Genomic DNA, 17,374 nt, shown 5'->3' with positions numbered 1-17,374 from the left:
CCAACGTGGAGACAGACATAAAGAGACGCTGTACACACAGTCACACTCCCCAAGCGTACTCTACAAACCGGGTCTAGGTACCCTTGCCCCTGGAGGGGGTGTGAGATTATTTTGTTATCATATGTTACCTTATATGTGAGATCAAAGTAGTTGCATTAGGATACTGTTGTAGATCATATTATACCCTTAATATAGAGGGGGTGATCAGTATGTAGTTTTAGTTTGCCTTAGACCTCTGACTTTAAAGAGTGTGAAAATCATTAGATCTGTTGGATTGACCTGTATTATGTTGAATGTCTTACATTGTTTCAAAGGAGTTGATAGGATAAAGTATGTTATTTTAATCTCACTGATATCATTTACATGCACTGTTATTATTTCATTATTACTTCATTAGTCTGCATCAGTTTATCAGCAATATATCATTGTATCATTCATCATATCATTCTTAGTAAATCGGCTACAAGGTAATTCTCTACCAGCAATAGCTGTAGCTCCAGGCGGACCCAGTAAGTCAGATAAGGACACTAAACTTTCTTTGGCCTAAACCCACAATTACACAGAGTACACACATTTAAGTCCACACTACACGCACTTACATAGTCATGTAGGACACGCACACACTCATGGAGAACTGTGGGGTCGGCTCAGGACATGCTCTCTGTTTGACATACACACACAATAGACACGAATAGAGATACACACCACACACACACTGTTGTCTCTGAGTGCTGGGCTGAGTGGAAACATCTGGAGGCCATATAAGGTGAACTTTTGGAGGGAACTTCCTGAGTTCTGAGAACTGACCTAGACCCGGTTTGTAGAGTACGCTTGGGGAGTGTGACTGTGTGTACAGCGTCTCTTTATGTCTGTCTCCACGTTGGTTGAGTGTGGAGCGAGTGCATATGAGAGCATGAGGGGGGGAATGAATGTTTGTGTCTGTGTGTGCCTGTATGTCTGTGTCTATATGTCAGGTTGGGTATCAGACGCCACCTCTCTGGGGACACCTCAGGCCCTCCAAGGTTTGGAGGCCTATCTCCACCCACCACCACTTCCCCTGCCAGTGGCGGACTCCCTCAGGTGTCGGTGCGTTGGTGGTTCTTTGTGTCTGGGGGTGGGCGTCCAGGTACACACCGGCTCACTCCTTGGCGGCCGCTTGTCGGGGCCTGGAGCCTGGGGCTCGCTCGGGCCCCTTCGGAGGTGGGGTGCCCCCGGCCTCTCGGCCTGGGGCTCGGTCACTCAGGCGCAGCTGGGGGCCGGCGGAGCTCATGGGCGCGTCACTGCAACTCCCCCTGGCTTCTGCTCCGCGGCTGCTGAGTGGACCCTCATCTGGGACTCTCCTCAGCTCTTACTGGAACAGTGGCGCGGCTGCCCCTCTGTTGGTCTTCCATGGTCTCTTGTGTTCTGGGGGCCTCTGGATGTCTAGAGTTTTGATCTCCTCCATACCCGCTTCACACCCTGGAGGACGGGGCTGTGGCCCCCCCACACTCCCTAGCAGATCATTACATGGAGAAACCTTTGGAATACAAGCGCGCTGATCCACACAGGTATACACACAGGTGTTCACTGCTCGTAGACCCAAATTACACCTTTCTTGGCTGCTACTTCGAAGCACATCTGTCCTGCGTGCTGCACAACAACATTGAATATTTAGTATTTACTGCTGTTTACACTTAGCTAGGTTAATGCGATGGTGTTGTGTTTAGTATGTTGCTTTGTTTTTGTTTGTTTTTTTGTTTTTTTTGCTTGTTTTCTATTCTTCTCTCAACAGGTGATCCAGGAGATTTTTTTTCTCCCCCCCCTTTCTCACTGTCCCTCTCCCCTTCTGTTTTTCCTTTCCTTCCTCTTTCTTTCTCCCTTTCCTATCCCTCACTCATGTCTGTCCCGTCTGTAACATCTGAAAATAAAATATAATAAATAATAAAAACAAAGATCGACCAAATGGACCAATACGGCAATGCCACGATGATCCATTTGTCAAAGTAAATCCATTGGGTATCCTTGTTGGTCTTCAGACAACAATTCTGATGGCTAAAGAACCAAATGGGACAGGCAGAAAAAAAAAAAAAAAAAAAAAAGAACAGAGGCGGGGGTTTACGACACCAACTCTCTGCCATCTATAATCCAGTTTTGAGATCCCTTCCCAGACGCCTTAACGCCCACTCACATCCTGGGCCATCTGACCTCAGGAATTCGCATGATAAGGTGGGGCCAGGTTTCACAATGAACACACCCGAAACTCTGGCTGATTGGGACCCACGCCCAGTTTCCCACCTTGGCTCAGGCGATTAGAGGATCATCAGGGGGTCCTTTTGTCCCTCTGTGGGGGGGTCACTCCCACTAGGTTTATATCTGGGACTCTCCACCATTTGACCTTAGAACTGAAGAAGCTTCTCGGATGAGAGGTGAAACGTCTTCAAGCAACTTAAAGAAGTCCAGATGCTTTTCTTTGCAAGCTCCTTTGACTACGATGACCTGGATGACTGAGAACCTTCACAGAGATAAAGTTTGTGGGGTTTTTTTCCATTGTTTAAGCACTGCTTCCAGCCAAGAGTGATACCATATATGCCCCATAGCTGCAGAAAAGGCTAACATTGTTATCTTTTTACAATAAAACAGCTAAACATGAGAGGTTTTTGGACAAAGTGTGTGTTCTCCATTCTTTAAGCACCGGTTCGAGCACAGTTTAAGCACCGGCACAGTTTCAAAAGTACCGGTTTGGTACTGGTATCGGATAAAACCTAAACCATACCCATCCCTACTGAAGACATGACAGAGAGCATCATCTCAAAGATTAGAGCAAGCGTCACTCCAGAGCACTTTTTTTAAAAATTAAATACTAGTAGCACTTTAATATGTATTACCTGACATTTGATATTGAGTAATCCTTTAATATTTTTTTGGGAACGCAGGCATCTGTTTAAAGAAAATGGATTTAATTTTAACAAGTCAGGGGTGAAACTGTTCACCTCCAACTTGTTTTATTCCATACGTCATTCATCTGTGCTTGGTGCCAAGGATGAGATAAACGAGGAGTTATCTCATAAAGAGGAACAAACAGTACTCCAAGAACAGACAAAGCCCAGCAGAAACCTTGAGGAGCAGCTCCATCTGCCCCCACCCGGGAAGAGCCTCAGAAAGGAGAGACATCTGAGGCAAGAAGAGGGGTCCCTATTTGCCTCCAACTCTCTCAACAACACCAACGACCAGGACCAGGACCAGGGACCACGATCTTCCCCAGTCCCCCAAACCCCTGACAGGCCATCACCCCCATCACCCTCCTCCCCCTCCCTTTCTCCCTCCTCCCCACACCTGAAATTCACTGAGGAGATGATGGAGCAGGTCAATGCTGGGCTCAGATCTACCCCCCCGACCCAATCCCTTTTTGTCCCCCATAAACCCCCCACCAGAGCAGCCAAAGGTTCGCCATTGAGCCCCACCCTCAACAGAGCGATTGAAGTCACATTGCCCAGCCACGCCCCCCTTAGTTCCTCCTTACCACCTTCATGCTTTGTCTCCGCAGTCTGATGTGTGATGTGTGGAGGGTCCGAGCTGCAAGGATTATGGCAGTGGTGACTTTTTCCAGGAGAAGCTGGGACCCTGTTTACTAGAAGGTTTTAAAATCTCTGTACTTTCAGGTGACAGAAGGAGACATGTGGCCTGGTCAAAACACAGAGAGCTGCACTCTAAAAGATCTTTAAACATAGTAAACATACCTTGTGCCACAGACTGCTCCCAAACACGAGGGGACAAGTAATGCCTCTAAAACACTTAAGTTGGCTTTATTAAACGTTAGATCTTTAGCTGGGAAAACATTTTTAATTAATGATTTAATCACTGAGCACAGCCTTGATTTTATGTTTTTAACTGAAACTTGGTTGGACCAAAGTAACAGTGGAGCTGTTCTCATCGAGACGACCCCTCCTAACTACAGTTTTATCAGTGAGGCCAGGGTGAGCAGGAGAGGAGGAGGGGTTGCTGTCTTATTTAATGAATCATTTCAATGTAAGCAGCTATCTCCTGGAAGTTTTCAGTCTTTTGAATATGTGGCTTTACAGCTGAAGGCCCCATCCAAAATTGTGTTTCTTAATGTTTACAGGCCTCCCAAATACTGCACAGACTTTTTTAATGACCTCAGTGAACTGCTGGCTGTGATCTGTGTTGATTTCGACTGTGTAATTATTGTTGGGGATTTTAACATCCATGTGAACAACCCTCAGGACAAAGGGACTAAAGACCAGAGTAACACTCTGGGCAACTTTGGGCTGACTCAGCATGTAACAGAGGCCACACATGATAGAGGACACACTCTTGACCTACTGATCTCCAAGAGCCTGAGCATTTCAAACATTACTGTGTCTGATGTGGGCCTGTCTGATCATTACTGTGTTTTCTTTGAAAGTAAAATCTCAGCCCACACAAATATATCAACAGCAGTGATCACAAAACGGTGTATAACTGAAGACAGTAGTGAGATCTTTAACCAGGTCTTCCCATTAACACCAGGGCCCTATTTCAGGAAGCCGGTTTAGAAAACTCAGAGTGGAAAAACGATACTCAGGTTTGAGTAACCCCGAACTGTCCAACTCGGAATATTCGGTTTCAGAAAGGCTGATAACAATTAGTTCAATCAACGCGGAGTTGCTTTAACCCCAAATTAAGCGCGCGCACGAGGATACATAAAGCCCTGATTAGTGGAGCACAGATTAAGCGAGTCACCATGGAGACGGAGGGAAAGAAGGCGCGGTCAATGCATTTTACAGCGCTTGAGGCCGAAATTCTGATGGCAGCATATGCCGATAACATGCAAATTTTGCAGAAAAAAAGTAACACAGCCTCAGCTGCAAAAGAAAGGGAGCATGCATGGCAAAACATAGCCGACAGAGTCAATGCGTGAGTGTTAATTTAAACATTGATCTAGGGATTTCCACCCATTTAACACGTTATTTTATTATTTTTTATTTTTTATTTCATACATTTGATTTTGTGATGTGATGTGAGCGCAGGTGCAACCCAACAGGCCCCAAACGTTCCTGGCAGCAAGTAAAAATGAAATATAAAAATATAGTCCAAACAGGTAAGGTGTAATTGTATTATGAGCCATAGTGCTTGGTCTGTTTGTCCGATGTAAATCAATTGCAGTTAGAGGCTACATTAATTACCTCTCTGTAAGCACTTATTGAAATTATCTGAGCACATTACAAGTACATATTTGCTTACTCTGTATGCTCAAATGTGACCCGTTATGGCCACTAGAAAAAAAGCGGAGGCCCGAAAAACAGGTGGGGGTCCTCCACCACCACCACTCACAGAGCCTGGCCACTTGGCTTCCACATTTGTGATAATGTTGGCAGCATCACATATGATCTTCACAGTGCAGAGAACGCAAATTAGCATCCATTACTAATAATGAAATAATTTGTTAGTTTGAAATGTTACAGGGAACTATGTACCTGTACATTAATGCTGTGGAAAGACTTCCTGTTCACATAGGCAATGATTGGAATGTGAGTGCCATCTATACAGCCAATCACGCCTGGGAACCGTGAAAATAAATGTAAAATTTAAGTAGTAGTTCAAGTATCACCACATCATGAATTAAGTTTTGTTCATCCTGCTACCTGCAATTTTGTGGAATCCCTCTTTGATGAATCTTGTGGGTCTATGACCGGGGAACACCACAAACGAGTACAGGAGACGTTTCAGTGCAACTGTAACATTCCTGACTGCCCGACAGACGGTAGCCTTGGAAACGTGCTCAGCGTCACCAATATTATACAGAAAGCTCCCGTTTGCAAAAAACCGAAGTGCGATACAAATAATATGTACAGAACTGAGAGGATGTCCACGATGTGTCACATGAGCAATATTAGGCCTGAGGATGTTATTCAAATAAATTGTAGATTGTGCTGAAAAACAGTAACGTTCACACAGGAAATCATCAGGAAATGATAAAATGTCCGAACGCGCTCTAATCACTCTCTCCCGGCGGAGAGCTCTGCGGAGAATTTGGGCTTCAACATCTACTGGCTCTTCAAGGAAGGGACACGCCATGTCTGACACTTCCTACAGTCAGGTTTCCGACAAAGAGGCGGAGAACGTCAGGGTTAGTTGAAGTAAACCTGCTAGGGGGCAGGTTAGCTTCACGGAGTGTGTCGTCATAGTAACTCACTCAGAATTAATCTAAACTCGCTTTGTGAAACCGAAAACCCAGAGTTTTCGTTAACTAAGGGTATACTTACTCAGAGTTTGCACTAAACCGGCTTCCTGAAATAGGGCCCTGACCTGTCCAGAGGTTCAGTCAATGAGCTCGTCAATAGCTTCAATTTAAAAATGTTAAATCTAATGGATACAATTGCTCCCATTAAGGTGAAGGTTATCTCTGGAAGGAAAAAGTCTCCATGGAGAAACTCCACACTAGTGAAAAATGAAAAAAGAGAGTGTAGGAAAGCTGAGCGCAGAGGGAGAAAAACAAACCTCCAGGTTCACTATGACATCTATAAAGAGAAACTTCACAATTATAATTTACAACTGAGGAGTGCAAGAAGGTCCTACTTCTCTGACATCATCACTAAAAACAGCCATAATGCTCGGGTCTTATTTTCTACAGTTGACAGGCTAACAAACCCTCCTGTGCCAGTGGCAGCTGAACTTCATTCAACCATGGCCTGCAATGACTTTGCCAAATTCTTCACAGACAAAATCCAAAAGATTAGACAAGCAATTGGTACATCAACAGCAGATCCAGACTATGTACTGTGTCCACTGAAAAACTGTTTAAACACCATGAAACAGTTTGACCCTATTAACAGCAAAGACCTGGAGGACATCTTAGGTCAACTGAACTCCTCCTCCTGCTGTTTAGATGTCCTGCCAACAAGTTTTTTCAAAAAGGTCTCAAAGACTTTAGAGTCAGACCTATTACAGATTGTCAACTTTTCTTTAATATCAGGTGTGTTTCCGGAACCACTAAAAACTGCTGTAATCAAACCTATACTGAAAAAGGACAATCTTGACAAGACACAAATGAACAACTACAGGCCGATCTCAAATCTCCCATTTTTAAGTAAGATCATTGAAAAAGCAGTTTCTCAACAGCTCAGTTACTTCTTAAAACAGAATAACTGCTATGATGCCTTCCAGTCAGGTTTTAGACAGAACCACAGCACTGAAACCGCTCTGACCAAAGTGTTTAATGACATATGTCTGAATACAGACAGTGGAAAAATGTCAGTCCTAGTTTTACTGGATCTCAGTGCAGCATTTGATACAGTTGACCACAACATATTACTCAAACGACTGGAGAACTGGGCAGGTCTTTCAGGAACTGTACTGAACTGGTTCAAAACATACTTAGAAAACAGGAAATACTTTGTATCAATAGGTAACTTCACATCTGAGCAGACAAGTATCACATGTGGAGTTCCCCAAGGTTCAATCTTGGGACCCCCTCTGTTTAACATTTACATGCTCCCACTTGCACAGATTATAAAGAACAACAAAATAAACTACCACAGCTATGCAGATGACACACAAATATATACCACAATGTCACCAGGAGACCGAGGCCCTGTACAGGCTCTTGGTAAATGCATTGAGGAAATTAATGACTGGTTGTGCCACAATTTTCTCCAGCTAAACAAAAACAAAACTGAGGTAATAGTCTTTGGCGCCAAAGAAAAACGATTACAGGTCACCAGAGAACTTCAATCTATACACCTAAAAACCACAAACCAGGCGAGAAATTTGGGTGTAGTGATGGATGCAGACCTAAACTTAGAAAAACACATTAAGACAATAACAAAATCAGCTTACTATCACCTCAAAAATATATCAAGAATAAAAGATCTGATGTCTCAACAGGACCTGGAAAAACTAGTCCATGCATTCATCTTTAGTAGGCTTGATTACTGTAACAGCATCTTTACAGGTCTACCTAAAAAAAATCAGTCAAACAACTACAGCTCATTCAGAACTCTGCTGCTCGAGTCCTCACTAAGACCAAAAAAGTGGACCACATCAGTCCAGGTCTGAGGTCTTTACACTGGCTGCCTGTCCGTCAGAGGATAGACTTTAAAGTCCTGATGCTGGTCTATAAAGCTCTGAATGGTTTAGGACCAAAATACATCAGTGACCTCCTGACCCAGTATGAACCTTCCAGATCCCTCAGGTCATCTGGATCTAGTCTTTTATCAGTTCCCAGAGTCAGAACCAGACACGGAGAAGCGGCATTCAGCTTTTATGCTCCTTATATCTGGAACAAACTCCCAGAAAGCCTCAGATCAGCTGAAACACTCAGTTTATTTAAATCCAGGTTGAAGACTCACCTGTTCTCAGCTGCATTTGAATAAAGCACCAAATCCACACTTTTAAGCTTAAATTTCAAAACTAACATTTTAACTACTGATTTTATCTACTGTTCTGATTTTATCTGTTTTGATTTTATATACTGTTTTGTTTGTTTGTTTGTTAATTAGTTAGTTTGTTTGTTTGCTTGTTTTAATCAATTTTAAATCATGCTTTTTATTTGTTTTTGTTTCTAATGTCTGTGTAAAGCACTTTGAATCACCCTGTTGTTGAATTGTGCTATACAAATAAACTCGCCTTGCCTTGCCTATAGATTCATTTGATTATTTTTCAATTCATATGTTTCCTAGATCATTATTTTAATTTGCTCTGGGATGAGACGGAGTGATAATCACAAGAGGGCAGACTTGAGCACGTGAGGTATGGAGGCTAGAACACATTAGATAAGAGTTACTGAAATAATCGTTGACTAATCAAAGAGAAATTGGCAGATTAGTTGACTACCAAAGTAATATTTAGTTGTAGCCCTACTATTTATTACACCAACATTTGTTTAATGTGACAGACCTACACTCCTGTAAATTAAAAGGTCTCCGGGGTTAAATATGCAGCTTCTCTACACTCACAGAAAGGGGAATTATGAGGAGGTGTGCATTTTGCCAGGTTCACTACTAGCAAGCTTGGGCTAAATGTTTGACATCTATGATTAACAGGAAGGCAGTCCACCAATCAAAGCGCATTCAGGGATCTGAATCTTTTTGCATCAATACACTGGTGGCAAAACAAGCGGCAGGACAAGCAGTAGCTACACAAACAAGCCACAATTATTCCCAAAGCTATACTACTGCTGCTGAGGTTAACTCACTCATCAAGAAGCCACAGGAGCGCTTTTCAAATGCCAATCCAGCGTTCACTCAAGCACACTTCCTTGTCGTGCCTGTCGCCTATCGACTTGTGCAAAAAAAAAAAAGAAAAAAAGCTTGCATTTCTTTAGTCTGGTGGAAGTTTGATCCTGTGGTGCTGACATGTTTTACTAAACCTACAGTGTCAAGAACGATTAGACAGCTATAATCAGTGTTGCCAACTTAGCGACTTTGTCTTTTCTAAAAAGCGACTAGCGACAAATCTGGCGACTTTTTCTGGTGTGAAGGGAGACTTATTTATGACGACTTTTTGACGAGAAAGCGGGTATCGCCTTTACTCTCAACAAGCAGCGGTGCTGCCGTGGGCACCTCACCCGTGCCAAAGCGTTCACGGGCGGAGGATAGTCCTCCCCCAGCTGCTATCAGGGCAGGAGACGTTCCACCTGTGCGTCCAAACTGCAAATGAATCGCGCATGAGCGAAGCCGCTGCTCCCGCACTGATTGTAACGCAGTCAGTTCTTCCTTTACTGATATGCTGTTTTGTGGATCACAAGGTTTAAAACTACTTATAAACACACACACAAATTAATTCCTCCAGAGTGCCAATCTCGGGTCACTTTTGCCAGTCCAGGCCCGGATAAAGGAGCAGGGTTGGAATTGAATCTAGCGACTTTTAGGACAATAAAAGACAATAGCGATTTTCCTTACTGAGGAGTTGGCAACACTGGCTATAATGTGCCAGTAACAACCGCCAATGCAGCTTTTTTTTGGGGGGGGGGGGGGGGGGGTTCACTCCTATTATGCTGCAAAATGTATTTAGAGTATTGGTTCTAGTTTCCCCAGTAAACCCGCTGAGTATGCAGTAATACAGCGCTGAGCTCGGTTAGAGCTGCCTGTGCTTGTCTCATGATACAGGAAGCTGCTCGTGTCTGTGAGGGCTCCGTTATTACTACTAATAATAATAATTACGAGCCATAATGTCATTTTCTTTGCACACAATGCTAACTTTTTTCACTCTTACGTAATGTTGGATAATTTAATGATGCTTTAAAAAGCAAACAACACAGAACAATGAAACAGTTAAAAATGGATTAAACCCCTCGCTAACGTTTAGCTATTTGAAACCACTGGAAACCAGTCTACTGGTTAACCATTAAAAAGCAACAGACTCGCTGTTTATAGACAGAAAGGGCCGCTATCATATCATGCCGTAGTTTCAAAACAGAGAGTTAAAAAATAAATGAGCGTTTATAGCTGCAGTACCTGAAATTGTACTTGATTTCTTCTTAGCGTTCTTTGTCTTCTTCGTGTTCCTCTTATTGGTGGTTTGGAAAAACCGATTAGCGCCACCCACAGGATTAAACAGTACTGCAAATCAAGTGTAAACAAGCAATGAGTCTAGAAAATTATTCTTATCAACGTGTATGGATACAATAACAGGTCTCTAAATAGAAACATGATGTTAAACTTTAGTAAATTAATTGCAAATTGCAGTAATACATATGGTTCTACCCAGGTAATAACTGGAGGCGATTTTAACCTGGCACTTAACTCATGGCTTGACAGGCAACCACAGAGAGGGAAAGAACCAGAACACGATAGCATTATTTGTGATTTTTGTACAACAACTAATATGATGGATTATTGGAGGATGACAAACCCAAATACGAAGAAATACACTTGATTTAGTCCAACAAATAAGAACGTATGTTCAAGACTAGATTATTGGCTTGTCTCCCAAACAGTATCATCATATGTTACTAAATGTGAAACCCAAACAACTCCACTTACTGATCATTGTCTGATAAGTCTCTCATCATCTCTACGTAAATAACAAAGATCTGCGAACTTATGGAAATTTAACAATAGTTTATTACAAAACAAAGATTTCTGTACACAAGTTAAAAAAAATTCAATTAGAAATTAACAATTTGATGATGACTAATGTCAGTAAATGGGAATGGTTTAAATATAGTGTCAAACAACTAGCTATAGAAACGGGAAAGAAAGTGTCTGCCACACGCATATGTGAACAGAAAAATCTAATCGAACAAATACATTTATTATGTGGTAAGCCTTGTATGACTGCAGAAGAGTCAGAATGCTTACAATCTTTACAAAGTCAACTAGATGAGGTGTACTTGATTAAGGCTAAAGGAGCACATGTAAGGTCTAAAGCCAAGTGGATTGAACATGGGGAAAAAAAATCATCTTATTTCTATAGTCTTGAGAAGCGCAGAGAAACAAAGAAAAAAATAACTAAATTGAGTGAGGATGGCACTATGATAGAGGAACCAAACTAAATTAGTGAGGAAATTAACATATTCTATAGTAATCTGTATAAACCAAGAACCGAAAAAGAGAATGCAGACATCTTTTTTTGATATGATTAAAGACCAGGTAAAAAAAATTGGAAGAGGAAGATAAAATATGGTTAGAAGAAGATTTGAATATATCTGAATTAGAAACAGCTCTAAAACAAATGGAAAATGGAAAATCGCCTGGAATTGACGGCCTAACGATTGAATTCTATAAAACCTTTTGGCAAGACATTAAAGATTTGTTATTTAATGCCTTTTTGGATTGTTTAAAAAATGAAGAACTATCCCCAACAATGAAAACAGGATTAATAACCTTATTGCCCAAACCAAACAAAAATTTACAAGTGCTAGACAATTGGAGACCCATAACACTTTTATGTAATGATTACAAATTATTAGCCTTAGCATATGCAAATAGGATTAAGAGCGTCTTAACCAAATTAATCGATGAGTGTCAAAATAACATAAGTTTAATATTAGATATGATTGACTACCGATCCTTTATCAATTCAGAAAGTTTAATATTATTTATTGACTTTTTTAAAGCTTTTGATTCAATAGACCATAATTTTCTATTTAGATCTTTAGAACTTTTTGGATTTGGAAACAAATTTTGCAAAGTGATCAAACTGTTCTACAAGCAGATTTACAGTTATGTTTCGCTCAATCCAGGCATAACACCTAGGATAGACGTATTCCGTGGAATTCGACAGGGTTGCCCAATTTCTCCAAAATTATTTATTCTTTGCACTCAATTAATGGCCTACCTCACTGTGAACCATTCAGACATCGAAGGAATAAAAATTTTTGGTACTGAACTGAAAATGAGTCAGTTTGCATCATAGTAATATTTTTAAAGGATAAATTAATACTTGAGAAAGCGTTGAATGTAATTTCAATTTTTTCTAAAGCTTCAGGCTTGTGTCTGAATCTAAAGAAGTGTGGACTTTTGCCACTTTATGATTGTTTGGAAAATAACGAGGACAATTCCAGTGAAAAATGAAGTCAAATATCTAGTCATTTATTTAAATAGAGACATCAAAACTAGAGAGTCAAAAAACCTAAAAGACAAAATTGATGGTATGTCCAAAACACTAAATCATTGGTTAATGAGAGATATCACAATTTTTGGACGCAGTCTATTATCCAAATCAGAGGGCGTCTCAAAGATGGTTTATCCAGCTTACTCATTATACATTACCCCGAAAAGTATTTAAAAGATTAACTCCATAATCTATCAATTCATTTGGTGCAATAAAACACATTACATTAAAAAATCACAACTTGTCAAAGATTACACCAAAGGTGGTATAAAGACAATTGATTTTCAATCAATGGTTGGAGTATTTAAAATTAACTGGATAAAAGCCTTCCTCTTGAAACCTGACTCCATATGGTTCCATATCCCTAAAAATATTTTCAAAAAGGTGGGAGGGTTGGATTTTCTCCTGAAATGTGATTTTGATATATTGAAGTTGCCTGTGAAACTGTCAGAATATCATAAGCAGGTCTTGTCTTATTGGAAGATGGTTTTTGCCCATAACTTCACGCCACATTGCTCCACCTTGTGGATTAACAGGACCATTACAATTAATAGGAAGTCATTGTTCATTAAAGAGTGGTATGGAAAAAAAACATCATCTTTATAACAGATTTACTTGATGAAAAGGGGCAGTTTCTCCCAGTGGGTGTTTTCACTGCAAAGTTTAACATTCAGTGTTCCCTTAGAGAATATAACAAGGTCTGTAAGGTGATCCTCTTACCTCTGTTAAGTTTGATACAAGGCTATTTATATTACTCTAAGGGACAAATTAGTTTACCTTCTTTACAGCTAAATCAGATTCCTTTAACTAATAAAAAGTGTAATAATAAAATCATAAACAATATATTTAAAAATGAATTATTTCACGATTTTAACAGTAACACAAAATTAAAAGGGAGTAACGTTAAAATAACTAACAAATATACACACTTTTTAAAATGGCCTATCCCCCCCAAAGTCAAAGAAATGCAATTTAAAATAATTAATGGATATTACCCAGCAGCTGAAATGCTTAAAAAAAGGTTTGGGTTTGAGGTGGAGCCATGTGGATTTTGTTTGCAAAATGAAGAAAGTATTGATTTGTTTTTTTCCTGCTCAGTAACGACTGACTTCTGGCAGGATTTGGTAGACTGGTTGAGTGTAAGAATAGATGGGATGACCCCACTGACTCTAACACAGGTTTTATACAATAATGGCGATCCGTCTAAGGAACTTGCCATGCTCCACAATATGGTAATAATTATGGGCAAATACCACATTCATAAGTGTAAATGGCAAAACAAAAGACCTTCACTAAATGCACTGAAGATTGAATTAAAGTCTTTTTTGTCATCTAATTACTGAAGGATTCATGTAAAGATGCTGCTTTGATATGTGAAAATGGGACCCAGTTTCTATTCTTTTAACTGTTTGGTGGTTCTTGAAATTTTGTGAGATGTCACCAGAGATTCTGGCATTTCGGGCAAAATAAATTTATATTAAAAAAATCGATTCAGGATTTTAATGAATCGATTTTACGTTATCCAAGCCAGAATCGATTTTAATCGATGAATCGATTATAAAAACCCACCCCTAATCTGCACCACGTTTGAATTCGTTTCATGCACAATACATTTGTACCTTTCAATTGTGTCTGTTTGTGCGTCATGCAAATAAACCTTTGAAAAGAATGAAATGATATCATATATTCCTTATTGGCCTACATTTGTACAAAATTCCAAATTATATACACAAAGTCATAGAAATCACCACTCCAATTGGTCATCATGATTTTGATATTCTCTTTTTCCATAACAATGAAATACGCCTTGGACAAATATGACACATCAATATTTCATTAGTGTTGTCACATCACATCCTGTAAGCATCGTTTGTCTGTGTCCTTTCTCTGGAAATTAATATTTCCAGCCAATATAGGCAATCCATCAACATGGCTGGAGAGTTGGTAGTTATATACAGTCTGTATAAGTGTGGTTAATCCAATGAAGATTTGTAAGGAGACGGCAGTTACTTTGAATTCACAGCAGTTACACAGTGATTAGTAATAAACAGAGCCAGTGAGAGTGAGTGGATTTAAGAAAGTCAGTGACTCAGGTGTGTCGCTTGGTTTGTCATCTGTGAGACTGGAGGAGACGTAGAAATCCTTTGTTTTAAATCTTAGTTAGGAAGATTCCTGTTTGAAAACAAGCACTTTTTGTGAGAAATGCAAGAAGCACACAGTTACATTCTGTCCATCATGTGGACAAAATAGAAAATGTTGAGCATTGGAAAACTGAGAACGTTGGGCAAGTTCAAAATACGTGTTTGTAAGAACGAAAAACCAAATTGTTCCTAAAATAGTTATGTTGTATGTCTGTGTTCTACATGTTTATCTGATGGAAAATAAAGTTGCTATTGTTTTATTGCAGTTTATTGCAGTTTCTTGACAATTCTGAGTGGATTTACACAGTACGGGTCAAAATGACCCGCAACAAAATCAATGTCACTTTTTTGTTTTTCAACATAATACAAGGGTTAATTTCCAAAACTTCCATATGATCTTCAATTTGTAGCAGATCCACTATCACACAGCAGCTGGAGCAGTTTCAAATGGAGGTCAGTCCACTACTACCATAGCCTACTACTAGATTAACTTGTGAAACATCTGCACCTGCTGCTATGATCACAGTGAGTAGAGGCTGAGTGTCTGCACTTACCCCTGGTACATCCAAATCTACCCACAAACATGTTGAAAGATGCAATGCCAGCAATGTGGATTGTCAACACTGAAAACAATCAGTAAGCAAAGACAACAGGGATCATTTGTTTCTGTTTATTTAGCATGCACAACATTTGTTGTCGCCTTCTGCACAGGGGAAGTCCACACACACTGTGTGGTACCACTTTCCACAGAAGGTGCATTCAGTCTGCAAGATTGAATGAGATTGTCAGAGTCATTGTCTGACTGTTTATTACTAATCACTGTGTAAATGCTGTACATTCACAGTAACTGCCATCTCCTTACAAATGTTTATTAGATTAACCACACTTATACAGACTGTATATAACAACCAACTCTAACATGTTTGTTCGCAGAGAAAAGACACAGACTACGCTAACGACATGTGATGTTACAACACTAGTGAAATATTAGTGTCATTTCATTCATTTCAAAGGTTTATTTGCATGACGCACAAACAGACACAATTGAAAGGTACAAATGTGTTGTGCATGAAACGAATTCAAACGTGGTGCAGATGTGTGTCACAAGTTGATCTGGCTGTAGGCTGCGGCACTTGGCCAGAGGTGGCGCTGGTTGACTCGAGTCCATGTTAGTGCACAAAGTAAACTGCTCGCTGTAGTTGTGAAGCAAAAACGCTGAATTCGGAGAAATAAACCGTGCGAGGGGAAGGATAACAACAGTCTCCCGATCGTTTACTCTTGCTGTCCTGTGAACAACATCGGCGTGGTGTTACTTGTTTGCTGTTTTCGCGATCGCGTCGCGCATGAGGATATCACCAGGTAAACTCGCCACATTTTTATACATTTTGTTGTTCAACAGCATCAAGACTGACGGAGTGTGTTTGACATAACCTCACAAGTGTCACAGATGACACATTTGCCGTTTTTTTGCTGGTTTGTCGGTAGCAGCTCCTGAAACGCAAGACTGCCACACATCTGTTCGACCAACGCCAGTTGATCTAAACGCCAGTAGATCTGGAACACCGGACAGGAGGACCTGAGGCCTCACCGCATTATTTTTGGTAAGTTAAATGTGTTTGTAAGCTAATCCGTAATTTAGGTCCTTAGCTAGCTACCTAGCTAGCTAAGGACCTAAAGCATCAACAACTCAAAGGTAAACATGATATTAGAAAATGTGTTAGTATATAAGGCCTTTAAAACAACTAAAAAATAAACAGCTGTTGGCAGAACTGTAGGACTGAACAACTTCAGATCCCGAATGTGTGAGGACAGAGAAGGATCAGCTCTATTTCAGATTTGAGATAAACTTTATATTTCAGTTTGTGATGGTTCTGTTTGTGATTACAGGAGCTGTCCTCAGATTCAGACCTCAGCACCACCCAGTGACAGCAGACAGATCATCCTATATCTTCAATCTTTGTAGTAACTCCAAAATTAACTGAAGAAAACAGTACAAAGGTTAAAGTACCACATGTGCTGTCAGTGAAAGCTGCAGCTGTTTTATTGATAAATTTAAAGACAAAAAGTCAAAAGGATTAATCACCCCAGTAACTGTGTCACTATACATCAGCATTAACAGTACCTCAGTTTGGTGTTTCAGAAAACTGCTGATCTCAGACCTGCACAACTTCTGTTTTAAACACTGAATGTACTCAGCTACATGAAGAGCACGTGATGTTTTCTCTGACACAATTAAATAAAACCTGATTAAAGTCAAAGGTTGTTACTTGTATTTGAACTAAAAACTTGTGATCTGGAATTCTTTCACTGTTTTTGACAATAGTGTGTTATTTATCATAAAGTAATTCAGAGTCATTCATACCAGAGTAACCAGAGAGCACAACATATGTTTAACTTTCTACAGGACTTAAAGATATTCCTCTGAGGATTATCTGAGTACTTCTAACATTACACAAAGCAAAGGTCTCCATCAGTGTTCATGAAATGCTGGGTTTATCCTTCTTGTGAGGGAGCTGCTGGTGAAGATCACGAGCCCTGCTTGATCCCGGCGATGAGTTTCAGTCTTCCTGGTGTTTATGAAATGATGCCTCTCACTGTGGGTCAACAGAACATCTGGCACAGGACAGCTATAATGAAAGAAATTGAAGTTTTGAAAAAAAAAAAAAATCTTGGAAATGCCCTAAATGTGAGAAGCAGAT

General features: G+C 40.3%; 1 protein-coding gene and 1 long non-coding RNA gene across 4 annotated transcripts in view; one reads left to right on the top strand and one right to left on the bottom strand.

Annotated features, from left to right (window-relative positions):
- Positions 1 to 10,498, bottom strand: part of atf7ip2 (activating transcription factor 7 interacting protein 2) — a 29,150-nt gene extending 18,652 nt beyond the window's left edge. Inside the window, exon 1 of one of the 2 annotated variants that reach the window (XM_086288759.1) lies at positions 10,434 to 10,498. The gene's annotated coding sequence lies outside the window, so the exon portion shown is untranslated. Of the gene's footprint in view, positions 1 to 9,172; positions 9,346 to 10,433 lie in introns of those variants that run through there. The other variant, XM_086288760.1, reaches the window with a different exon arrangement.
- Positions 10,499 to 15,854: 5,356 nt separating this feature from the next.
- Positions 15,855 to 17,049, top strand: LOC147332278 (uncharacterized). Of its 2 annotated transcripts, none has more exons than XR_015128928.1 (3): positions 15,855 to 16,034; positions 16,164 to 16,276; positions 16,563 to 17,049. It is a non-coding gene; the product is annotated as an uncharacterized LOC147332278 (long non-coding RNA). The 2 variants fall into 2 exon arrangements; XR_015128927.1 differs by having other exon boundaries at positions 16,161 to 16,276.
- The last annotated feature ends 325 nt before the right edge of the window (positions 17,050 to 17,374 follow it).

The sequence above is a fragment of the Aulonocara sp. 'chitande type north' Nkhata Bay genome, linkage group LG4, assembly GCF_057382095.1.
Source record: "Aulonocara sp. 'chitande type north' Nkhata Bay isolate Kocher_YH1m ecotype deep benthic linkage group LG4, A_spYH_male_GT1.1, whole genome shotgun sequence".
Classification (NCBI taxonomy): Eukaryota; Metazoa; Chordata; class Actinopteri; order Cichliformes; family Cichlidae; genus Aulonocara; species Aulonocara sp. 'chitande type north' Nkhata Bay.
This window is presented reverse-complemented; position numbering and strand designations above follow the sequence as displayed.